At 45.4% G+C, this 25,949-nt stretch overlaps 1 protein-coding gene across 1 annotated transcript in view; it reads right to left on the bottom strand.

The window, feature by feature from the left end:
* PLCH2 (phospholipase C eta 2) overlaps positions 1–25,949 on the bottom strand; it is a 924,207-nt gene that overhangs the window by 880,678 nt on the left and 17,580 nt on the right. The window lies entirely within an intron of this gene.

Here is a 25,949-nt window from a genome sequence, read left to right as displayed (position 1 = left end):
ACGGGGCTTTTGGATGTCTACACAAGGGAGGCTTTTACTGTACAGGTAGATATAATGCCTAAAATACATTAAATGCACATACAATCTTATAGGAAGATTGTTGGTGAAATGAATGGTCTGGTGACAGGGTCTCTTTAAAGCGGGAGTTCACCCAAAAAAAAGATTTTAACATTAGATTGAGGCTCATTTTGTCAAGGGGAATCGGGTAGTTTTTTTAAAAACGAAGCAGTACTTACCGTTTTAGAGATAGATCTTCTCCGCCGCTTCCGGGTATGGTCTTCGGGACTGGGCGTTCCTATTTGATTGACAGTCTTCCGACAGGCTTCCGACGGTCGCATACATCGCGTCACGAGTAGCCGAAAGAAGCCGAACGTCGGTGCCGCTCTATACGGTGCCTGCACACCCTAGTTCGGCTACTTCGGAAAATCGTGACGCGATGTATGCGACCGTCGGAAGCCTGTCGGAAGTCTGTCAATCAAATAGGAACGCCCAGTCCCGCAGCCCATACCCGGAAGCGGCAGAGAAGATCGCTCTCTAAAACGGTAAGTACTGCTTCATTTTTAAAAAAACTACCCGATTCCTCTTGACATAATGAGCATGAATCTAATGTTAAAAATTGACATTTACGGGTGAACCTCCACTTTAAAGCTCTGTACCAGTTATTTACTTTTCATTTAGTTTTGAATAAACTAGATGAACATTAAAAACGTTATCAGGTTTTTTATTGCTGTGTTCCTAGGACAGAGGTGTAGGAACAATTTCACCAAGGAGAGTTGAGCAAAAAAAAAATAGAACATTTGTCAGATTTTTATTGCTGTCTGTGCCCCCATTGGGGAGATTAAATCACATCCTGTTCCAATGACAACCTATGTGTCATGGCATCACTGGGTCTAGAAGTGAGAAGAAATCTTCCTAATGGGAGAAGACAAATATCGATTTCAAATCTCTGAGGGTCCAAAGCTGCATAAACTGTCCGTGGGCAATGTACTGTGCAGATAAATAGTACCATTTGGACATACTGGGCCAGATTCTCAAAAGCGAAACGACGGCGTATCTCAAGATACGCCGTCGTATCTCTGAGTTGTGCCGTCGTATCTATGCGCCTGATTCATAGAATCAGTTACGCATAGATTTCTATTAGATCCGACCGGCGTAAGTCTCTTACGCTGTTGGATCGTAACTGCATATTTACGCTGGCCGCTAGGGGCGTGTACGCTGATTTACGCCTAGAAATATGTAAATCAGCTAGATACGTGAATTCACGAACGTACGCCTGGCCGACGCAGTACAGATACGCCGTTTACGTTAGGCTTAAAGTTACCCCTGCTATATGGTGGCGTACATGCGGCATACCAATGTTAAGTATGGACGTCGTTCCCGCGTCAAATTTTGTACGTTGTTTGCGTAAGTTGTCCGTGAATGGGGCTGGACATCATTTACGTTCACGTCGAAACCAATATGTCCTTGCGGCGTACTTTGGAACAATGCACACTGAAAAACGTCAATCACGTCGGGTCACAAGTTATTAACATAAAACACGCCCCCCCTGTTCCAAATTTGAATTAGGCGGGCTTACGCCGGCCTTTTTACGCTACGCCGCCGCAACTTACTGAGCAAGTGCTTTGAGAATACAGAACTTGCCCTTCTAAGTTGCGGAGGCGTAACGTAAATCGGATACGTTACGCCCGCGCAAAGATACGCGGATCTACGAGAATCTGGCCCACTGTATGTAGAATAGTCTTCACCAACCCACCTGGTATCATCTAATCTTCCCAGTGGCGACAAACAATAAAAAATTAACCCCTCCATACTGTAAAACTAAAATTTAAAAATAAAATAGTTTTGGGTTAGAATGAAATTTAAAGTGCCCATTACCGAACAGTCAATAAATTCACCCAGTAAGGACATTTATGATTCAGATAATCCTCCTCTTATCTCTTATGTAAGGTCTTGGTTATCTCTTTTGAATAATGCATTGTCAACCCAACACATCAATCCAGATAGCTGCCATGATCTACAGTGGTCCCTCAAATTTCTGCTCCTGATCTACAGAGGGTCCCACAAAATCCCAGCAGAAATGTTGCACTGCACAACAATTGTCTTGTCTATGGCCATCTTTAGGGTGGGCAATGGAGTGAATACTGATTTGTGACTGGCAATTATATAGTTACATATTTACATAGTTAGTCAGGTTGAAAAAAGACCATCCAGTTCAACCATAAAAAAAAAAAATATATATCGTACAATCCAATATACCCAATTCTATACCCAGTTACTTACTCCAAACTACTGCTGAAAGTTCCATAATATTAAAGTGGAATTCCACCCTAAAAAATTAACTTTCTGTTAACAGCTTGCCTTTAATGTAAAAAAAAAGAAAAAAAAATGTTTTACTCACTTCTATCTGGCTGTTACTAGGCAGATTTTGTAATCTGCCTAGTTCCTGGTCCTAGGTGGTTCAACTTCCTGTCCTAAGACCCCATTGCCTCCTGAGAAATAATGACACTAATTTCTCAGGAGTCTCTGGGCATTACTGTGCCTAAAAAATCGCCTCTCTGGCGGAACGATCTTCCTCCGTTCCCAACCCAGTAGTAGTCGGACCCCAGAGAGTAAGGCTGCATTCACACCTAGGCGTACAAAATCGCGGCGTTTTGTCCCGCGAATTGCGGCGACAAATTGCGGTGTTTTGTACCGCGATTTGCGGCGACAAAACGCCGCGATTGTGAATGCAGCCTCACCCCCTCTATGGAGATGGTTCACATCTCCTATGCCGAACGCCGAAAGCCGCCTGAAAAAAAGGCCCGGGACTTTTTTTCAGGCGTACGGCGTTCGGCGTGGAGATGTGAACCATCTCCATAGAGGGCAATGTGTTTTCATCCCTCCAGCATCTCGGGGCTGCTTCGGCGTCACACTACAGGCGACAAAATGCCTAGGTGTGAATGGGGCCTAAGACTTGACAGGCTGTGAGGCGGGCAGCAGCGGCGACGGGCAGAGAGTCGCTGATTGCCACCATTACTGGTAAAAAAAATATATGTCCCCGGATTTCATTTTAAAAATCTGGTCACCTTACTGTATTATGAAGGGGGTGACACTGACCCCAGTATTATGAAGGGGCTGACACTGACCCCTGTATTATGAAGGGGGTGACACTGACCCCTGTATTATAGAGGGGGGAGACACTGACGCCTGTATTGTGAAGAGGGTGACATGGACTCCTGTATTATGAAGGGGGTGACACTGACCCCTGTATTATGAAGGGGGTGACACTGACCCCAGTATTATGAAGGGGGTAACACTGACCCCTGTATTATGAATGGCGAGACACTGACCCCTGTATTATGAAGGGGGTGACACTGACCCCTGTATTATGAAGGGGGTGACACTGACCCCTGTATTATGAAGGGGGAGACACTGACCCCTGTATTATGAAGGGGCTGACACTGACACCAGTATTATGAAGGGGGTGACACTGACCCCTGTATTATAGAGGGGGGAGACACTGACGCCTGTATTGTGAAGAGGGTGACATGGACTCCTGTATTATGAAGGGGTGACACGGACTCCTGTATTATGAATGGGGTGACACTGACCCCTGTATTATGAAGGGGGTGACACTGACCCCAGTATTATGAAGGGGTAACACTGACCCCTGTATTATGAATGGCGAGACACTGACCCCTGTATTATGAAGGGGGTGACACTGACCCCTGTATTATGAAGGGGGTGACACTGACCCCTGTATTATGAAGGGGGTGACACTGACCCCTGTATTATGAAGGGGGTGACACTGACCCCTGTATTATGAAGGGGGAGACACTGACCCCTGTATTATGAAGGGGGTGACACTGACCCCAGTATTATGAAGGGGGTGACACTGACCCCAGTATTATGAAGGGGGTAACACTAACCCCTGTATTATGAATGGGGAGACACTGACCCCTGTAATATGAAGGGGGTGACACTGACCCCTGTATTATGAAGGGGGAGACACTGACCCCTGTATTATGAAGGGGGTGACACTGACCCCAGTATTATGAAGGGGGTGACAATGACCCCAGTATTATGAAGGGGGTGACACTGACCCCTGTATTATGAAGGGGGTGACACTGACCCCTGTATTATGAAGGGGGTGACACTGACCCCTGTATTATTAAGGGGGTGACACTGACCCCTGTATTATGAATGGGGAGACACTGACCCCTGTATTATGAAGGGGGTGACACTGACCCCAGTATTATGAAGGGGGTGACACTGACCCCTGTATTATGAAGGGGGTGACACTGACCCCTGTATTATGAAGGGGGTAACACTGACCCCTGTATTATGAATGGGGAGACACTGACCCCTGTATTATGAAGGGGGTGACACTGACCCCTGTATTATGAAGGGGGTGACACTGACCCCTGTATTATGAAGGGGGAGACACTGACCCCTGTATTATGAAGGGGGTGACACTGACCCCAGTATTATGAAGGGGGTGACACTGACCCCAGTATTATGAAGGGGGTAACACTAACCCCTGTATTATGAATGGGGAGACACTGACCCCTGTATTATGAAGGGGGTGACACTGACCCCAGTATTATGAAGGGGGTGACAATGACCCCAGTATTATGAAGGGGGTGACACTGACCCCTGTATTATGAAGGGGGTGACACTGACCCCTGTATTATGAAGGGGGTGACACTGACCCCTGTATTATGAAGGGGGTGACACTGACCCCTGTATTATGAATGGGGAGACACTGACCCCAGTATTATGAAGGGGGTGACACTGACCCCAGTATTATGAAGGGGGAGACACTGACCCCAGTATTATGAAGAGTGGGGGAGGGGTGACACTGAAAAATAAAATTTGCACCGCTAAAGCGTTTTAGTTTGGCTTGAAGAAAAGGTGGCAATCCTATACAAAAGCCCCTACAGGTCATCAGATTAGAGGTAACTGGGAAAAATGGGCGGAGACTTATTGTGATCGCTATGGCGATAGTCTATTTGTGTGGCCCATTGTATGTTTACATTTCTGTGCACGCTCCAACACTCATGTTTGCATTGGGGTGTGTAGGAAGGGGTGATGGGGCAGCTTTCACATTGTTTTTATTTGATTTATTAATATCATTTAATTTTTTTTTTTGTAGCCGTGTCAGCCATAACTAAACAATATGACTCCTCCGAAAACCTAAATTATTTTATAAATATCTTTATAGTGTATCTGAACCTCAAAACGCACATTTCACACATTACAGATTGCTGCATTCATCTTTCTGGCTTTCTTCACCTTTATTTCCAGTTCCCATCTGACGATCCTGCCAGTAACACACTTCCTGTCTCAGATTGGCTACACTCACTGGGGTAGATTCAAAGAGCAATTGCGCCTGCGTAACCATAGTTACGCAGCGCAATTGCTTACTTGCCCCGGCGTATCGAATGCTCCTGATTCAGGAACCTCGATACGCCGACTGCAGCCTAAGATATGAATGGCATAAGGCTTCTTATGCCATCGTATCGTAGGCTGCATTCTTACGATGGCCGCTAGGGGGCGTTCCCGTAGTGGTCAGCGTATAGTATGCAAATTGCATACTAACGCCGATTCACAACGTTACGCGAGCCCTGCTTACGCAGTTTACGTCGTTTCCGTCCGTCGGGTTTCGCGTAAGGCTGCTCCTGCTAATAGCAGGGGCAGCCAATGCTACGTATACCCGTCGTTCCCGCGTCTCAAAGTTTAAATTTTACGTCGTTTGCGTAAGTGAATCGTGAATGGCGCTGGACGCCATTCACGTTCACTTTGAAGCAAATGACGTCCTTGCGACGTCATTTGCCGCAATGCACGTCGGGAAAGTTTCCCGACGGAGCATGCGCCCTATGCTCGGTGCGGGAACGCGCCTAATTTAAATGATTCCCGCCCCCTACGAGATCATTTAAATTGCGCGTGCTTACGCCGGGCATTTTGCCGGAGTGCCCACGCAATTTACGGAGCTACTGCTCCGTGATTCAAGGGTAGCGCAGGTCATTTGCAGAGGCGCAGCGGCAAAACGGTGCGCTGCGCCTCCGTAAAAACTGCGCAAATCTACCTGAATCTACCCCACTTCTTCAATTGGGGGAGCAAAAATGGCCACCCCTGGGCATCACCATTATCAGTCTGTGAAGAGGGGTGTTATATAAACAGGTAGATTTAGGATGGATTTTTATATCAGTGACTGATATATTAAAGCTGATCTCCAGATAACACATTTTAGACAGTTACAGCAACAGTTTTTTTTTTTCACATTTTAAATAAAAAGATTTACATAAATAAATAAAAGCTAATCAATGTCGACCCCCACCCACCTATCCCCCTTTGAGGGGATCTTTTTTTTTTCCCAACTGAACTGCTGCTGTTGCTGGCAGTTAGAGATTATAAACAGACTTTCTAGACAGATTAGCAGATAGAAATAAAGGGGGAAAAAAATAAAACAAATGTGTCCACCACATGTAGTGTCAGGTAAGCTGCTAGATTTTATAATTGTTTTTTATTTAGAAACTCTTTATTATAAACGACAGATAAGGTTTTATGTTTGGTACTCTGCTGAAAAAAAAAAATCTTTGTTTACAGTTGTGACATGGCTGTCACTATGGTAACATGATCAGCAGCTGATGATGTCACAGTGGTGAGTGGGCAGCTCATTCTAAAAATAGAACGTGTCTGCATGAAACAGCTGTCTGCCAACACAACTGTCAGTTACTCCTGCAGAGTTCAAGTAGAAGGACGTGCATTGTGCATTCTCTTGATTTGGCGATTATTTATCAGGATTTAGCTGTGCGTTTTCTATAAAGCGCAGATTTTTTTGAATATTTGTTAGGATTAGCAGTGTGTTTTCCATAAAGTGCTGATTTAGGCGATTTTTTTTGTTAGGATCAGCTGTGCATTTTCTGTAAAGCACTGATTTAGGTGATTATTTGTTAGGATTAGCTGTGCGTTTTCTATAGAGCACAGGTTGAGGTGATTATTTGTTAGGATTAGCCGTGCGTTTTCTATAAAGCACAGGTTTTGGTGATTATTTAATAGGATTAGCTGTGTGGGTTTTGTTTCCACCAACTATCTTAGCGCGTATATTTATCTTGTTGTTTTTAAGTGTTCGTTTTTTTTTGTATTCTTAGTTAATTAATTTAATAAGAGAACCGTCACTCATTTGAAAATGAGAACCTTGCGCCAACGGCGAAGGCAGCAGGACCATTTTGATCAGGGGAATTTACCCCAGATTAGGACTGGAAAATCCAGAACTCAAGAAGGCGTAGAACCCGATTCTTGCCCAAAACGTTATCAGGTGGATCATCCTGAGATACAAACTAGAATCCATACTGAGGTGCCAACAAGACTTTTGCGTACTCCAGGAGCCTTGGAAGCCAAGTCCCCTGTGATCAGGAAAAGCTCTCGGATAAGAGCTGCAAAGAGGAAGAATGATGAAGCTGAATGTGACATCTCAGCAAAAAAAACAGTCTTCGACTCCCAACTGTCTCAAGATTGGCTTCCTCAACCAGTAGCAACAAAACCTGAGACAAAAACCATAACCAATAGGAAGGTGCCAAAAAGAGGTCCCCGTACTCCAGGAGCCTTGGAAGCCAAGTCCCCTGTGATCAGGAGAATCTCTCGAATAAGAGCTGCAAAGAGGAAGAATGATGAAGCTGAATGTGACATCTCAGCAAAAAAAAAAGCCTTCGACTCCCAACTGTCTCAAGATTGGCTTCCTCAACCAGTAGCAACAAAACCTGAGACAAAAACCATAACCAATAGGAAGGTGCCAAAAAGAGGTCCCCGTACTCCAGGAGCCTCAGAAGCCAGGCCTCCTGTGATCTGCAAAGAGCAGGAAGCTGTACCTCGAAGAAGAGTTGCAAAGAGGAAGAATGATTATGATGATTGTGACATCTTAGCAAAAACACTTGCCATCGACTCCCAGCTAAGAGCGGGAAGCCGTACCTCGAAATACAGCTGCAAAGAGTAAGAATGATGGTGATGAATGTGACAGCTTAGCAAAAACACTTGCCATCGACTCCCAGCTAATCCAAGATTGTCTTTCTCAACCACCTCCAAAACCTGAGCCGCAAACCAAAATCCATACAGAGGTGCCAACAAGTGTTGGTCGTACTCCAGGAGCCTCAGAATCCAAGCCTCCTGTGATCAGGATAGAGCAGGAAGCCTTACCTCTAAGAAGAGCTACAAAGAGGAAGAATGATGGTGACATATGTCACATCCCAGCAAAAACATTTGTCCAGCCCTCCTGGCTGTATAATGATTGGATTCCTAACCTTGGCTTAAACTTATATTACAAATATGTATTTTATTCACCTTACGGTTTACCATATGGAGTCTGTGAGGCAGCAACTACCATATTACAAAAGCAATTTAAGGCGGTGCCCGATGCCCCATATGTAAGATTTGTATGCAACAATATAACTCCAGTGTCAAGACCAACTGTTCAGGTTCATGCATGCCTAATTGATCAACATGCCTTTGTATCCTGCTATTTAGGAGGCAAAGTGATGGTCGCTGACCCCACACTACGGGGCCATCCAAACTTTAGCGCTAATGTCTGGAGGCAACTCACAGAAAGCTATCCGGCAGTAGTCAAAGATCTAAGCTGCAACATAAAGATTATAAATGTGCAAGCACAACCTTTGCAGGATAGAAACTGTGTTGCATATGCAATAGCAAATGCCTACGAACTCCTCATACCAGATGGCAATCCCACCTGCCAGTACCGGCGAGAACACATGAGGTTGCACCTAGAAGAATGTCTACAGAATGGAGTCATTACGGAATTCCCAAAGATATACAAGCCAATTAGATATGTTCAGGACGGATTCAGCGGCACGAAAAAAGCTCCATGGAAGTAGAGACAGAGAAAAGAATGGATGACACAGATTCTTTCTCTGTAGCCTCAGATGCACTGCAGATAAATGATCAGAAGACAGAGGCCCCTGTTCATTTATAAACTGAGGCACAGTAAACACAGTATACTATGCTCATTTACCATTTGACACAGAAGTGATCGGTACAGATCACTTACTCTGTCCATTCACTAAAGGAAGGCAGGCCCGAGAGAAGGTGTGGGCAGGAGGGAAGGCTGCCCTGGGCACAGTGGTATCTTGTGAGTTGGGGGGCGCTGCAAGGAGAGTTCTACATACAAGCTGGCAGGACTAGTGACAGCAGCTTTAGAGTGACAAACATTTGTGCCGAGGCTGAGAGTATTTGTGCTAGGAGGGGGAGGGATAAGAGGATTAATGCTAGGAGGGGAGGGAGAAGAGGAGTAGTGCTAGGAGGGGGAGGGAGAAGAGGAGTAGTGCTAGGAGGGGAAGGGAGAAGAGGATTTGTGCTAGGAGGGGGGGAGAGGATTAGTGCTAGGAGGAGAAGGGAGAAGAAGAGTAGTGCTAGGGGGAGGGAGAAGAGGATTAGTGCTAGGAGGGGAGGGAGAAGAGGATTAGTGCTAGGAGGGGGAGGGAGAAGAGGAGTAGTGCTAGGAGGGGAAGGGAGAAGAGGATTTGTGCTAGGAGGGGGGGAGAGGATTAGTGCTAGGAGGAGAAGGGAGAAGAGGAGTAGTGCTAGGGGGAAGGGAGAAGAGGAGTAGTGCTTGGAGGGGAGGGAGAAGAGGATTAGTGCTAGGAGGGGGACGGAGAAGAGGAGTAGTGCTAGGAGGGGGAGGGAGAAGAGGATTAGTGCTAATAGGGGGAGGGAGAAAAGGAGTAGTGCTAGGAGGGGAAGGGAGAAGAGGATTTGTGCTAGGAGGGGGGGGGAGGATTAGTGCTAGGAGGAGAAGGGAGAAGAGGAGTAGTGCTAGGGGGGAGGGAGAAGAGGAGTAGTGCTAGGAGGGGGAGGGAGAAGAGGAGTAGTGCTAGGAGGGGGAGGGAGAAGAGGATTAGTGCTAGGAGGGGGACGGAGAAGAGGAGTATTGCTAGGAGCGGGAGGGAGAAGAGGATTAGTGCTAATAGGGGGAGGGAGAAGAGGATTAGTGCTAGGAGGGGAGGGAGACGAGGATTATTGCTTGGAGGGGGAGGGAGAAGAGGATTAGTGCTAGGAGGGGGAGGGAGAAGAGGAGTAGTGCTAGGAGGGGGACGGAGAAGAGGAGTATTGCTAGGAGCGGGAGGGAGAAGAGGATTAGTGCTAATAGGGGGAGGGAGAAGAGGATTAGTGCTAGGAGGGGAGGGAGAAGAGGATTAGTGCTAGGAGGGGGAGAGAGAAGAGGAGTAGTGCTAGGAGGGGAGGGAGAAGTGGATTAGTGCTAGGAGGGGGAGGGAGAAGAGGAGAAATGCTAGGAGGGGGAGGGAGAAGGGGAGTAGTGCCAGGATGCGGAGAGAGGAGGTTTAGTGCTAGGAGGGGAGGGAGAAGAGGAGTAGTGCCAGGAGTGGGAAGGAGAAGAGGATTAGTGCTAGGAGGGGAGGGAGAAAAGGAGTAGTGCTAGGAGAGGAGGGAGAAGAGGATTAGTGCTAGGAGGGAGAGGGAGAAGAGGACTGAGTAGTGCTAGGAGGGGAGGGAGAGGAGGATTAGTGCTAGGAGGGAGGGCAGAAGAGGAGTAGAGCAAGGATGGGGGGGTTGCTAGGAGGGGGATTTGTGTTAGAAAGGGAAATGTGTGCTAGGAGGGGAGATTTGGAGGGGGGAAGGATTTATGCTTAGAGGGGAAATTTGAGGGGTAGAGGATTTGTGCTAGTAGGGGAGATGGTCGGGGCAAAGATTTGTGCTAGTACGGGGAATTTCAGCAGGGGGGGTTATACTGAAATACTGAAAGAAAGGGGAATTTTTGCTTGGGAACATTTTTGGCTTGAAAAGGGAATGTATGCTTGGGGATAAGCATGCAGATTAGTGCTCAATATTTTTGGGGGGTGCCATTTGGCATCTTTGCCCTGGGCACTAGATGACTTTGTCCCAGCATTGAAGGAAGGGGCTGGTAAATGTAATATTTACTGCCCCTTTCCACTGCTCTCTGTCCAGAGGTTCCCCCTGTATACCCGCAGTAGCCGGTGGGACAGGGAAGCCGGCAGAGCTCCGGGAGAGGGGCCTGGGCACACATGTGGCAATCAGATGTGAACAGGACAGGAAGGGGGATTGGTGTGGTGGGGTGGTTGCTAGGAGGGTTTTTTTGTTAGAAATGGGAATTTGTGCTAGTAGGGATGATTGGGGGAATACGTGCCAGGAGGGGAGATTTGGAGGGGAAAGGATTTATGCTTAGAGGGGAAATTTTAAGGGTTTAGGATTTGTGCTAGTAGGGGGGATGGTGGGGGGCAAAGATTTGTGCTAGTAGGGGTATTTCAGCAGGGGGGGCTGGTACTTGAAAGAGTGGAGGTTTTTTTGGGAAGAATTTTGGCTTGCAAAGGAAATAAGAATGCAGATAAGTGCTCAATTGTTTGTTTTTTTTGGGGGGGGGGGGGGGTTGTGTTGGAAAGGGGAATTTGTGCTAGTGGTGATGATTGGGGGAATTAGTGCTAGGAGGGGAGATTTGGAGGGGGGGATAGATTTATGCTTAGAGGGGGAGTTTGAGGGGTAGAGGATTTGTACTTGTAGGGGGGGGTGGTGGGGGCAAAGATTTGTGCTAGTAGGGGGATTTCAACAAAGGGGGGGTTGTACTTGAAGGAGGGGAGTTTCTTTTGGGGAGAATTTTGGCTTGCAAAGGGAATGTATGCTTGGGGATAAGCATGCATATTAGTAATCAGTGCTCATTTTTTTGGGGGGGGGGGGGTGGAGGGGATCTAGCAGCGATTACAGAAGGATGCCCTGTTTCTGTGTCTCTGGGCAGGGGACCACCTCTCTCCCAGGTGGAGCCTTGAACTACAGGTAGGCCCTTGATTATAAAGACTTGTGCATACCTGCACACTCAGCCTGCTGGTCTCCAGCAAGACCTGAAAACAAGGTTAAAGGCCTCCCAAACCTCTTTCAAGCCTCCAAACTCTATTAGGGAATTACCAGTCCTGGAGAAAGCTAAAAACACAATTTTCTCCATGCATAACAGCCATTCTGGAGCTTATTAGTCTGCATCCTTGGGAGCCCTGTATGCCAATTGCCTCTTTTTACACAGTGGCAGAGCCGAGCACTGTCAAACATATCTGTGGGCAGATTTACCCCAGATGATGTCCAATAGGACGAAACACATCGGTTGACGTTCGTGTATGCTGTCACTGCGATTTGTTTGTTTTTATTGATATTCCATGGATTTGTACATTTTCAGCGCTGTTTACAATTAGACCTGTTTAATTGTACACCAAAAGGTTTTACACTATGCGCGGATGCTTGCTGTTTTTCTACATGTACATGTGAATTGAGAGCTTTCCCAATGAGGGTATTCATACGTGGGGAGCCTGTCTTTTGAGAGATGTTATCTCAGCCTTTACGAGCGTCTGGATCCCATTGGAGTGATTTGAGTCCTTCAAAACACTTGTTTGACTGAATACTTTGGCAAATTCTGGACTTACACTTTAGTGGTGGATCACGGATTGATGGTGGATTTTCTTGGTCATTTCCTCAAGGGTGATACCAACTTGATTATTTTTGGGACTCGTTCTCTACAGCAAAATTGCTGCTTAACAGTACTATTTAACCACTTGCTGACCGCCTCACGACAATATACGTTGGCAGAATGGCATGGGCACAGGCAGGCAAAGTGTCCCGCAGCCACAGAGAAGACAAAGACAGGCCTGTCGTGCCCATAGTGCCCTTCGTGCAGAATATGCCAATCCTAATTGGGAGCCCACCACTTCTGCAGCACCCGTACTTCCCCCATTCACTGGCCAACCCGGAATTCAAGTGGAAACAGTTGATTTTACGTCACTTAATTTTTATGGACCAAAGCAATTTGTATGCTGGTCAATTCATTGCTGCCGTTGCCCCTTGCCAAAGAATGGAAACCAATTTACGGTTTCCGAATTTAGGACTTTTCTGGGCCTATCCCTCCTCATGGGCATAACTAACTGGTTTACGAGGGAAGAGATAGTCATGTAGAGCCAGAGAACTGCCCAGACTACATAGGGAGCGCTGGCAAGATTGTGTGGGACTTGGTGTTACCCTTATTCGGAAAGGGGTACCACTTGTATGTGGACAATTATTACACGAGTGTGCTACTTTTTAGTCAACTTTTTGATTGTGTATTTGACACATGTGGCACCTTGCAATGTAATCACTGGGGCTTCCCCAACGACTTGTAGTATCCCAACTTAGACGGGGGTAGAGAGAGCCTGTTTAAAGTATAATAATTTGTTAGCAGTACAGTGGAGGGATTAACGGAATGTTTTTGTTCTGTCCTCCCTTTACGCAGACACGATGGTCCAAATTCCTACAGCTACTGGTGTTGTGGAGAAACCCCTCTGTGTCCACGAATATAACCAAAATATGGGAGGGGTGGACCTCAATGATCAGTTGTTTGCACCGTACCTAGTTGCCTTTAAAGCCAGAGGCTGGTACATAAAAGTGTCTGTATACTTATTCCAATTGTCTCTGCTGAACGCTCATGTGCTATACAGAGCTTCAGGACGGACTGGATCCTTCCTAAAATTCCAGAAAGAGATCATCGCAGCCCTTCTGTTTCAAGACAGTGCTGTGCCCCACCTTCCCAACGCAAATGCAGTGAGCCGGCTGTATGAGAGGCATTTTTCTTTTGTCCTCCCTGGTACCCCTACCCAAAGAACCCGCCAAAGAAGATGTCGTGTCTGCAGCAAACGCGGATTTAGGCGTGACACGCTACCACACACTAGTTGAGTTTTAGCGTAGGGTACAGCACCACACAGTCCTAGGCACACCAACACAGGGTCTCGGAAGATGTGATGGCCATCACATTTTGAGAGACCATAATCTGCAACGTTCAGTTTACAGTTTTTTTACAGTTTTTATAAAAGTGAAAAAAGTGGAAAAAATGTAAAAAACACACAAAAACACAAAAAATATATAAAATTAAAAATCCAAAAATAGTTGTGGTTGTATTTCTCTCCCCTCTCTTTATTGTTCTGTCTTATGTTCACTCTCTACTGTCCACTCACTATTGTTCTATATCTATTGTTCTCTCTATTTTTACAATGTTTTATTGTATTTGCTTTGAAGGTATGGTATGTTATACTGTAATGTTTGTTTTATTGTTAACCATCATTTGCTTAGCAGGTACTGTACGCCATTCAGTTGCAGGGCGGATTTATTTAGCGTGACAGCAACAGCGTTTGCTCCCACGATACATAAAGCCGCGACTCCAACGCTGTAGTAGGTGATTTCACCACCACAGTTAAAAAAAAGAGCATATATGCCGAAGCATGGGGGCATTAGGGGCGGAGGAGCGATTTTGCTCCTAATGCCGCGTACATACGGTCGAAATTCCGACAGAGGCTTGCCCGTGGAAAAGTTTGACCGTGTGTACGTGGCATAACTTTTTATGCCGCGTACATATGGTCGAAATTCCGACGGAGGCTTGCCCGTGGAAAATATCAACCGTGTGTACGCGGCATAACTTTTTTTGCGGGAGGATGCCCCCATGCTTTGGCATATATATTTTTTAGGCACAGGTTGCGTTAAATTTTTTTTTTTTTTTTACTGTTTTTTTTTTTTTTGGTATTTGCTTTGCAGGTATGGTATGGTAAGGTCTTACTGTTAAAATGTAATGTTACTTTGTTTTAATGTTAACCATCATTTGCTTAGCAGGTACGCCATTCAGTTGCAGCGCGGATTTATTTAGCGTGACAGCAACAGCGTTTGCTCCCCCGATACATAAAGCTGCGACTCCAATGCTGTAGGAGGTGATTTCACCACCACAGTTAAAAAAAGAGCATATATGCCGAAGCATGGGGGCATTAGGGGCGGAGGAGCGATTTTGCTCCTAATGCCGCGTACATACGGTCGAAATACGGTCCAAGCTTGCCCGTGGAAAAGTCAGACCGTGTGTATGCTCCATAACTTTTTATGCCGCGTACATACGGTCGAAATTCCGACAGGGGCTTGCCCGTGGAAAAGATCGACCGTGTGTACGCAGGAATAACTTTTTTTGCGGGAGGATGCCCCCATGCTTTGGCATATATATTTTTTAGGCACAGTTTGCGTTAAAAAAATTTTTTACTGTTTTTTTTTTTTTGGTATTTGCTTTGCAGGTATTATGGTAAGGTCTTACTGTTAAAATGTAATGTTACTTTGTTTTAATGTTAACCATCATTTGCTTAGCAGGTACGCCATTCAGTTGCAGCGCGGATTTATTTAGCGTGACAGCAACAGCGTTTGCTCCCACGATAAATAAAGCTGCAACTCCAATGCTGTAGGAGGTGATTTCATCACCACAGTTAAAAAAAGAGCATATATGCCGAAGCATGGGGGCATTAGGGGCGGAGGAGCGATTTTGCTCCTAATGCCGCGTACATACGGTCGAAATACGGTCCAAGCTTGCCCGTGGAAAAGTCCGTCCATAACTTTTTATGCCGCATACATACGGTCGAAATTCCGACAGGGGCTTGCCAGTGGAAAAGTCTGACCGTGTGTGAGCGGCATAACTTTTTTGCGGGAGGATGCTCCCATGCTTTGGCATATATAAATGGTGCATGTATGCCCATCATTAGAAGTGGGTGGATGAAGGGAGGTATTCTAATGGTGGGCATACCCACCGATCAATCTCTTTTTTTCGTTCAGCCAACAGGCTGCATGAAAAAAAAGATTACACTACATGTCCAACAAGAACCATCAACGTATGGTATGTTGCTGGACTTTGAATGATTATACCAGAATGATGCCTGCGGGTTTAGGTATCATCTTGGTATCATTCTTTTCAGCCAGCGGTCGACTTTCGTGTAAAAGCAATCCTAGTGGCTAATTAGCCTCTAGACTGCTTTTACAAGCAGTGGGAGGGAATGACCCCCCCCCCCCGGATATAAACAGCGCCATTGGGAAAGTGGGAAAACATTTTATCACACCGATCTTGGTGTGGTCAGATGCTTTGAGGGCAGAGGAGAGATCTAGGGTCTGATAGACCCCAATTTTTTCAAAAAAGAGTACCTGTCACTAACTATTGCTATCATGGGGGATATTTACATGCCCTAAGATAACAATAAAAATGATAAAAAAATAAAAAAAGGAAGGAACAGTTTAAAATAAAATTAAAAAAGCAAAATAAATAATAATAAAAAACAAAACAAAAAAAAACACCCCTCTCCCCCCCTGCTCTCGCGCAAAGGCAAACGCAAGCGTCAGTCTGGCGTCATATGTAAACAGCAATTGTACCATGCATGTGAGGTATCACCGCGAAGGTCAGATCGAGGGCAGTAATTTTAGCAGTAGACCTACTCTGTAATTCTAATGTGGTAACCTACAGGTAGGAAGGCTGCCGCTCCAGGTGAGCACACTAGAACAATCAATGTCCACTCAGAAACCAATGGGTGCCGGCAATGCACGGGATATGCAAAAGAAGAAAGATATGGACAGCCGCACTCCAATTTCTTAAAAAGACGTGCCCTTTATTGGGTAAAGGAAAAATGCACTACAGGTATCAGCACACTGTGTGCTGATACCTGTAGTGCATTTTTCCTTTACCCAATAAAGGGCACGTCTTTTTAAGAAATTGGAGTGCGGCTGTCCATATCTTTCTTCTTTTGCATAATGTGGTAACCTGTAGAGGCTTTTAAAGGCCCCCCAAATGACCCCGTTTTGGAAAGTAGACACCCTAACCTGTTTGGTGAGAGGTATGGTGAGTATTTTGCAGATCTTGCTTTTTGTCACAAAGATTTGAAAATTGAAAAAAGAAAAGAAAAAAGAAAAAAAAAATGTCTTTCTTAATTTTCAAAAATAAATGAGTGCTGTAAAATACTCACCATGCCTCTCAGCAAATAGCTTGGGGTGTCTACTTTCCAAAATGGGGTCATTTGGGGGGGTTTGTGCCATCTGGGAATTCCATGGCCTCCGAAACTGTGAGGAGGCAGTGAGGAGTGAAATCAAAAATGTACGCGCTTAGAAAGCCTGAAGGCGGTGCTCGGTTTTCGGGGTCCCGTATGTGGCTAGGCTCCCAAAAAGTCTCACACATGTGGTATCCCCGTACTCAGGAGAAGCAACAGAATGTATTTTGGGGTGTAATTCCACATATGCCCATGGCATGTTTGAGCAATATATCATTTAGTGACAACTTTGTGCAAAAAAAACAACGTTTGTCATATTCCAGCAACTGGTGGCAAAATATAAAATATTCCATGGACTCAACATGCTTCTCAGAAAATAGCTTGGGGTGTCTACTTACCAAAATGGGGTAATTTGGGGGGGGGGGTTTGTGCCATCCTGCCATTTTATGGCCTTCAAAACTGTGATAGGTAGTAAAAGGTAGTGAGGAGTGTAATCAAAAATGTATGCCTTTAGAAATCTTGAAGGCGGTGCTTGGTTTTCGGGGTCCCGTACGCAGCTAGGCTCCCAAAAAGTCCCACACATGTGGTATCCCCGTACTCAGGAGAAGCAGCAGAATGTATTTTGGGGTGTAATTCCACATATAATCATGGCATGTGTGAGCAATATATCATTAGGTGACAACTTTGTGAAAAAAAAAAAAAATTGTCATATTCCCGCAACATGTGGCAAAATATAAAATATTCCATGGACTCAACATGCCTCTCAGCAAATAGCTTGGGGTGTCTACTTTCCAAAATGTACGCGCAGATTTCTGTATGATGGTGTGTACAGCCATCATACAGAAATCTCCGGGCGGGCATGTCCGCTGAAAACGGTCCGGCGGACCATTTTCATCGTACATGTTTGCCCGTCTGTACGAGGCCTAACACATGCTATAAGTAAGTAGTTTGCATTTTGTAGAGTAGAGTAGGGACTGGCCAGAGAGGGATTACTTTAACGTAGTTGGCTGGTTTAAACATATATTGTAATATATGTGAACTAAAAATCCCTGTTTTTATGCAATCGTTTGCTGGAAATATGTGAGGGAGGGAGGGAAGAGGGAGGGGAGGAGAAAGAGAGGGAGAGAGAGTTTCTGAAAGCAGGAACAGAGCGCACCACCGGTTGCCATGCTGCGTGCCCCTGAGTGGCGAGAGCGGGACAACGTCACATGACGTCATCCCAGAATGAGAGAGCCGCTGCCTGCCCTTCATTTCACAACACGAAGGGTGAGAGGTGGTTAAAGAAACTGAGATCCACCTATAAGTGATTTTTTGTGATTTTTTTTGTGTGTATGTGTACATCATACAAACACATACTCCTTTTCTCCTAGGAGTCATGTCCTCTCTAACACACAACTTACTGTATGTTCCTTCTTCTCACAGAGATCTAAAGCCAGAAAACATCCTCATGGACAGCGTCAAGCCGCCAACCATGCAAAGATTGCAGGTTTTGGCCCGACACCAGTGTTTTTGAATCAAGATTGCAAGTTTGTGGTATACGCAACTTTTTATGCCAATGTTATGCATAAACCGCTTAGTGAAAAATGTGTTTAAACCAATAAATTGAAAATAGAGGGCCAGATTCAGGTACAAATGCGGCGGCGTAACGTATCGTCTTTACGTTACACCGCCGCAAGTTTTTCTCGTAAGTGCTTGATCCACAAAGCACTTGAGTATAAACTTGTGGCGGAGTAACGTAAAGACGTCCGGCGCAAGCCCGCCTAATTCAAATGGGGCGTGTACCATTTAAATTAGGCATGCTCCCGCGCCGAACGTTCTGCGCATGCTCCGTTTTGAAATTTCGCGCCGTGCTTTGCGCGAAATGACGTCGCCCGTCGTAATGTTTTGAATGACGACGTGCGTAATGTACTTTCGTATTCCCGGACGTCTTACACAAAAAAAATTAAAAATTTGAAATTCGACCCGGGAACGACGGCCATACTTTAACATGGCTCGTCTAAAGTTAAGCCATGAAAAAGCAGGCCTAACTTTGCGACGGGAAAAACCGACTAGCGACGACGTAACGAACGCGCGTACCTTTGTGGATCGCCGTAAAAGCTAATTTGCATACCCGACGCTGGAAAACGACGCAAACTCCACCCAGCGGCGGCCGAAGTATTGCATCCTAAGATCCAACGGTGTAAGTCAATTACACCTGTCGGATCTTAGGGCTATCTATGCGTAACTGATTCTATGAATCAGCCACATGGATACTCTGAGAGATACAACGGCGTATCAGGAGATACGCCATCGTAGCTCTTTTGTGAATCTGGCCCAAAGTGACCAGAATCAAATTAATGAGAAAGCCGCAAATCCACAATGTGCCTGAATACAAACAGCAGATCAAAAATGTATATGCGCTAACTCCACCAATATTTGACCAAATATGTAAATAAAATGTTCGCCGGTGTCCTGCCGATAATTGCCCCCTGGCGGATAAGGACCCCCCTGTACTATGCAGGCCCTTGAAAATAGCCGAAGATGTAGAGCTGAGAGTCAGCTCTACACGGCACCTGCGCACTGACTATGACACATGCCGCACTTTTCCGATGCTAGTGCTACTCTGCAAGGCGGCGGGGGGGGGGGTGATTTTAGCAATAAATTACACGTCTTAGCCGGGCACATTGCAAAACCTGACCATCAACAGTGTAAAACCCGCCCTCCATTTGTTTTAACACGCCCCGCTAAGACGAGTACTTTATTGCTAAAATCACCCCCACCCATTGCAGAGTAGCACTAGCATCGGAAGTGTGCAGCACGTCTAGTCAGTGCGCAGGCGCCGCGTAGAGCCGACTCTCAGCTCTACATCTTTGGCTATTTTCGGAGGCTCAGTTGAGTTCATACTGTGCAAACGCCGTGCCTGCGCAGTACAGGGGGGTCCTTAACCGCCAGAGGGAACTTATTCGGCAGAACACCGGGACCCGCCGATTGTCCTCTGGAGAGGCAGAACGGCGGTCTGCCTATATAAATAACTCATACTGCTGTTGTCACGTACCTGATGGTTGAGCCAAGTATGCAGGGAGCGGCCTCTCATATACCTCTGACTCAGGAACCCCTGATAGAGCAGACAGGGGCTCGTAAGTGCAAAGGTGCAAAGGGGCACAAGTGCCTGACAGGAGAGCCGGTGTAGAGTAGGGTGACCAGACATCACCGGTTTACGGGGACAGTCCCCGGTTTTGTCCCTGGATTGGATTTGAACAGGGGCTGGGGTAATTTCAAAGACAGTCAGTGCAGAATAAAAAAAAATCAGAATTACACACCCCGCTCCGCCGCTCCTACTAGGTTAGGGGGTGTATTTTTTCCATTGTCTGTGCCCCTTTCTGGTGATCATGTGCTGGTCGGAGCAGAGGGAATATTTCTTCAGTTTTGGATGCATGCCCATTCAGCTCCGCTCACGTGTTCTTCTGCCTTGGCTCAAGTCCCGGCCAGCCGCCTGCCTGTTTATCTCCTTGCCTTCCCTGTTGGAGTTATGTTTCTCTGCTCCCCACCCAGTAGTAGCCGGGGTCCGGAGAGGCAGACTTGACAGGCCTTGAGGCGGGCGATGGGCAGAGAGTCGCTGATTGCCGCCATTACTAGTAAAAAAAAAAATATGTCCCCCGATTTTATTTAAAAAATCTGGTCACCTTACACAACATGAGCTGGAGGATATAAGGAAAGTGTTTTCAATGATTTCTGAAACGATTGGGGAGCTATTAATATGTTTTAGGAACTATTTAATGTGATTAATTTTAGCTTGCCAAAAAAAAAAAAAAATGATGCCCGGGAACCCCGCTTTAAATTAGCCAAACTGGGCCAGATTCTTGTACATCCGCGTAAAATTGTGCGGGCGTAACGTTTCTGAATTTTGTTACGCCTCCGCAACTTACACAGGCAAGTGCTGTATTCTCAAAGCACTTGCTCCGTAAGTTGCGTAAATCGGCCGGCGTAAGCCCGCCTAATTCAAATTTGGATCAGGGGGGCGTGTTTTATGTAAATGTACTGTGACCCGACGTGATTGACATTTTTCCCGAACGGCGCATGCGCCGTCCGTGGAATTTCCCAGTGTGCATTGCTCCAAAGTACGCCGCAAGGACGTCGTTGGTTTCGACGTGAACGTAAATGACGTCCAGCCCCATTCACGGACGACTTACGCAAACGACGTAACTTTTTCAAATTTTGACGCGGGAACGACGGCCATACTTAACATTGTTACACCACACTTATGCCACCATATAGCCGGGAAAAGCCTAGCGTAAACAGCGTAACTTTACTGCGTCGGCCAGGCGTACGTTCGGGAATTCGCGTATCTAACTAATTTGCATACTCGACGCGGAATTCGACGGAAGCGCCACCTAGCGGGCAGCGTAAATATGCAGTTACGATCCGACGGTGTAACACAGTTACGCCAGTCGGATCTACGGGAAATCTATGCGTAACTGATTCTAAGAATCAGGCGCATAGATACGACCGCGCAACGCAGAAATACGACGGCGTATCTGGAGATACGCCGTCGTATCTCTTCTGAGAATCTGGGCCACTGTCTAAAATCTGAGATATAGGTAATCCTTGAGCACTGAAATTGCACAAGTCATATGAAGGGCACCAACTGCCCTTGGGCACCTTAAGCTGGGCACCATTAGAATTTTTGTAAAAAAAAATGTTATCTGAATGTTTGTTTGATTTTCTAATATATAAGTACATACTGTATATATACAGAGTGGCTTTGAATGAAATGCTTCCTCAGTAATCCATCAATGCACAAGAATGACACATGACCTCTGCTCTCAACACTGAGTTTGTGGATTCCTTGCAAGATTACCACATTGTTTTCTTGCCCTCCAGGGTATAGATTTCACATCCGCCGACAGATAAATGCTTCAGAAGTCTTCCGCACACAACAGTCAGGACTCAATGCGCAGCTACATGCAACAGTTCTTTCCTTTCAATGATTAACCTGCATTCAATCTTTACAACCTATTTATGATCCTGATAGGGAGTAATGTGCCCACACAAACGTAACTTCTTCTTTGTTTTGTTGGTGCTCAAACAATCATGGGCAGATCCTCTAGAATGAAGGTTCCCATACCTGTCCCTGTGGGGCACACTCATATAAAAGAGGTGGCGGTAAATACTAAAAGCGGTATTAAATCCAAAACCAAAAATGTATTTAAATTGCAGTTTACCATTTCTTAGATATGGTGATTGCATAAGCTTTCTTTTTTACTTTTTTTTCCCTTTATTTTCACTTGGTTATCTGACCAGCAAGTCTGTTTTTTTCAAATTACTTTAACAAACCAAGCTGTCAAGAAAAACGTGGCACTAAGAGGGTTGCGACAAACCATTTCACGCTGACTGGGGTATTGACCAGCTTTTATTTATTTATGTAAAACCTTTATCCCCAAAAAATGTTTGCTGTAACTTAAAGCTGAACTCAAAATGTTAAGTTCCACTTGTTCGCACAAGTACCTGATCCCTCTTCAAGATGCGCTGTGGCGATCTGCGCTAGAAATTTGCTTCCCCACCCCTCCTTCCTTCCGCTGCACCCTTATGGGACACATCACAGGTCCCAGAAAACTACGAAACTGTTCACAAAGCGCAGGGTGACGTGCAGAAAAAATTACTTGCATCGCCGTAACTGACAACTGCACTCAAACAAAATGTATGTCCTTTTTTTTCCACAAATAGAGATTTATTTTGCGGTTTGAATTTTTTGCACTATAAACAAAAAAAGACTGACAATTTTGATTTTTTTTTGCTATAATAAATATCCCTTCCCCCCACCCCCCACACTAAGCGTATATTGATTGACTTGCACAAAAGTTATAGCGCCTACAAAATAGGGAATATATTTATGGCATTTTTATTATAATTTTTTTTTTTTTACTAGTAATGGCGATGGATCAGCGATTTTTAGCTGGACTGCGACATTGCAGCGGACAGATCGGACACTTTTGACACTTTTTTGGGACCAGTGACATATATACAGCGACCGGTGCTAAAAATAGCCACTGATTACTGTATAAATGTCACTGGCAGGGAAAGGGTTAACACTAGGGGGCGATCGAGGGGTTAAGTGTTCCCTATGTAGGGGTTTCTAACTGTGGGGGGGAGTTCCTGACCACTAGGAACATACGATCTCTCTCTACTCCCCTGTCAGAATGGGGATATGTTTGTTTACATTGACAGATGCCTCCTTCTGGTTCTCTGTGGAGCGATCGCGGGTGGCCGGCGGATATCGGCTCCGGTGACGAGGGTGCGGGCGTGCCTCCTATTGCTCTTAAAGCGGCCGACATATGCCTACGGCGATTCGCGCAGCCTTGCCAACCTGACGCTGTATAATGACGGTAGCTGGTCAGCAATCAGTTAAATTACAATTTTTTTCGGAGTAATTTCTTGCAATGCATATGAATGACTGTCCGCCATCTCCCAGCCTAGGAAATGTGGTCACATGATCTTTGGCTACCAATCATTACTGCACAGAGCCGATGGTTTTTTTTATTCAGCAATGAGATAACGGGAACAAAAAGGCTGCTAAAATATACATACTGTAGATAATCACAAACTATACAAAGAAATGTATGCTTTTTTTTTTTTTTTTTTATAACACACATTGATAAGACTATTTACTCTAAAAGTATACCTTTCACAATTTCAGTATATCTAAAAACTTGATCAGTTTTTAGTGATCAGATTTATTTTAATGATCAGTAGAACCAGGGGGCCAGATACACAGCAGGCGTACTTTCAAATTACCCGCGTCGCATCTTTAGTTTGTATTCACAAACCAAGATAGGACGACATTTGGGTAAGATCCGACAGGCGTACGGCTTCCTACGCCTTCGTACACCTTCGGATCTTAGATGTAATACTTCGGCGCCCGCTGGGTGGATTTCCCGTTGTTTTCCGCGTTGGGTATGCTAATTAGCTGTTTACGGCGATCCACAAAGGTACACGCGTTCGTCGCATTCTCTTACGTCGTCGCTAGTCGGCTTTTCCCGTCGTAAAGTTACGAGTGCTATTTAGATGGTGTAAAATTAGACCATCCATGTTAAAGTATGGCCGTTGTTCGCGCGTCGAATTTCAATTTTTTTTTTTTTTTGCGTAAGTCGTCCGGGAATACGAAAGGACGTAACACATGTCGCCATTCAAAAAAACACGTCGGGGCGCCGTAATTTCGTGCAAAGCATGGCGGGAACTTTCAAAACGGAGCATGCGCGGGAACGCGCCTAATTTAAATGACACACGACCCATTTGAATTAGGCGGGCTTGCGCCAGACAGATTTACGATATGCCGCCGCAAGTTTACAGGCAAGTGCTTTGTGAATCAAGCACTTGCCCGTAAAACTTGCGGCGGTGTAACGTAAATGAGATACGTTACGCCGCCACGCAAGTCTGTGAATCAGGCCCAAGGTTTTTAGCATAGCATTCACTGTCACGTATTTAAAAGTGAAAAATATTACAGATTTCCTTAATAAAAAAACAACTGATAGGAAAACAAATTCTGGGCACGTAAATAATTTTTTAACTAGGTCAGTCATTGGGAACCTCCTATATATTAAGGTATTCAAATGTTTGTGTCACCGCACTATCATCCCAATTATACAGACACTGTAACCTACTTTACAAGAACTTTAATGCTCTTGTTAATTGTATACTAATTCGTTTTGATACCTGGAGAAAACACCTTTATTTAAATCTCTGTTATAAAATGCTTTCAGTTGTTACGTTTTTATGATAGCTTCATAAAAAATGGTCCTCTGCTTATTGGCCAGTAGACTTCTTTTGCTCAAATGGTTGAATCAGTTGGTGACTGGCTAGCTTCACCAGAACATCAGCCCTTTGGTTTTGATCACATGACCAGTGACCTGGCATTCAGTCATGTGACCGAGTTTCATCAGTACAAGTATTTAAAGTGAACTTGTCTTATTTAAAGTGAAAAGTGTTTTCCCGCCCACAATCCTATTGAGAGCAAACCAAAGGCTGCAACTGTTGATTACCTTCTGAAAAAGCCTAAACACTTGGGGGCAGATTCACATACAATTACACTTGCGGCGCGTATCAGAGATACGCTACGCCGCGGTACCTTACCTGGCGTACTTTCAAATCCACAAAGATTTCAGCCGTAAATTACGGCGGCGTAGTGTATTTCTGGCGGCGGAATTCAAATCGGCGGGTAGGGGGCGGGTTTCATTTAAATGAAGCGCGTGCCCGCGCCGAATGAACTGCGCATGCATCGTCCAGAAATTTCCCGCCGTGCTTTGCGCGAAATGACGTCGCACCGACGTCAATTTTTTAACTTAAACGTGAGTTACGTCCATCCCTATTCACGGACGACTTGAAAAAAAAATTCAAATTTCGATGCGGGAACGACGGCCATACTTTAACATGGCAAGTCTATCTATACGCTGCAAAATAGCAGCTTTAACTATATGCCTGAAAAAGCCGACTAGAGACGACGTAAGAGAATGTGACGGCCGCGCGTACGTTCGTGGATCGTCGGAAAAAGCTAATTTGCATACCCGACGCGGAAAACGACGCGAACTCCACCCAGCGGACGCCGAAGTATTGCATCTGCGATCCGAAGGCGTACGAAGCCGTACGCCTGTCGGATCGAACCCAGATGCCGTCGTATCTTGGTTTGAGGATTCAAACTAAAGATATGATGCGGGAAATTTGAAAGTACGCCGGCGTATCAGTAGATACGCCGGCGTACTTGCTCTGTGAATCTGCCCCTTGGAAACTGATTTAAAGGATCACTAAAATATTTTTTTTTTTTAGCTAAATAGCTTCCTTTACCTTACTGCAGTACTGGTTTCATGTCCTCATTGCTTGTTTTTGCTTTGATGTTGCTGTAAAACTGCTCTGATCTCCCCACTTCCTGGTTGTCCATTTCCTTATAACCATCATACTGGGAGCTTTTCACGATGGTCTAAGCTGTCATTACTGTGTGTCTAAAACTTAACAGAACCAATCAGATTCATTTTAAAAACAAAACACTGCCCTGGATTTGTTTGTTTTTGTTTTGTGTGTCTCTTTACTTCACAGAAACATGAAACCAGTTTAAAAGTGAAACTAAACTGCAGGCACATTATATGATTGATTTTTATCTATTTGTAATCATTTTTA

This window comes from Rana temporaria, chromosome 10, assembly GCF_905171775.1.
Source record: "Rana temporaria chromosome 10, aRanTem1.1, whole genome shotgun sequence".
Lineage (NCBI taxonomy): Eukaryota > Metazoa > Chordata > Amphibia > Anura > Ranidae > Rana > Rana temporaria.
Note: the sequence above shows the minus strand (reverse complement) of the source record. Positions and strands in the feature narration are given on the sequence as shown.